Below are 1,044 nucleotides of genomic sequence, written 5' to 3'. Positions count from 1 at the left end.
TTTTCTGAGTAGCTAGTATTACAGATGTGGGCCACTGGCACCTGGCTAGAGGATGACTTTTTTTTTTTTAGGTGGTAGGGGGTGTTAAGGTCCTGATTAGTTAATTCCTAACCGAGTTTCTTCTGCAGATTCCTGCCACTGAAATCTTGGGATTTTTATTACATTTCAAGGAACCAGAAAGGTCTAGGAAGGGGCAGAGGCATGATGTTTTAGTTTCCTGCTGGGATTTCTTTTGAAATTTGTATCTTTTGTCATCATTGCTGATCCCAGCTGTTTATAGGCACCCCCAAGCCATACCCAGCCTAGGAAAAACCTTCTCCTCTTGACTCCCCTGCCAGGATCCTGAGCTACCACCACCACAGATGTCCAGGGACTAACCTTTCCTTCTTGGTGACTCTGAAGATCTGGGAAAATAAAATACCTTCACTCACTTCCCAGAACAGTCAGCTGTTGGGTTATGAATGGATGTATTAATTAAATTGTCAGGTGAGTCCGGACCAGTGGCTCACACCTGTAATCCTAGCTTCTCAGGAGTCTGAGATCTGAGGATCATGGTTCAAAGTTAGTGCAGATAGGAGACTGTCTGTGAAGCTCTTTGCTCCAATAAAACTACTCAAAAGAAAAAAAAAACTGGAAGTGTGAATGGCTCAATTGGTGGAGTGCTCACCCTTGAGCAAAAGAAGCTCAGGGTCAGTGCCTAGGCCCAGAATTCAAGCCCCAGGACCAAAAAAAAAAAGTCAGGTGAAGGTTAGGTGTGCCAGTGAAAAAACTCTGCACACCAACCTCCTTTCAACCCTCTGCTTTTGGGCCTATTCTGTCTTCCTCTTCATCTAGTGGCTAAAACAATGTGTGTGTGTGTGTGTGTGTGTGTGTGTGAGAGAGAGAGAGAGAGAGAGAGAGAGAGAGAGAGAGAGAGAGAGAGAGAGAGAGAGAGAGAGAGAGAGAGTATGTCCTGGGCTTGACTTCAGAGTCTAGATGCTGTCCCTAAGCTTTTTTTGCTCAAGGCTAGTAGTCTACTACTTGAGCCAGAGCTCCACTTCTGGC

The sequence above is a fragment of the Dipodomys merriami genome, unplaced genomic scaffold (genome assembly GCF_024711535.1).
Source record: "Dipodomys merriami isolate MVZ:Mamm:240054 unplaced genomic scaffold, mDipMer1.0.p SCAF_42, whole genome shotgun sequence".
In the NCBI taxonomy this organism is placed as follows: Eukaryota; Metazoa; Chordata; class Mammalia; order Rodentia; family Heteromyidae; genus Dipodomys; species Dipodomys merriami.
The sequence above is the reverse complement of the archived record's forward strand: the minus strand, read 5'-3'. Positions refer to the sequence as shown.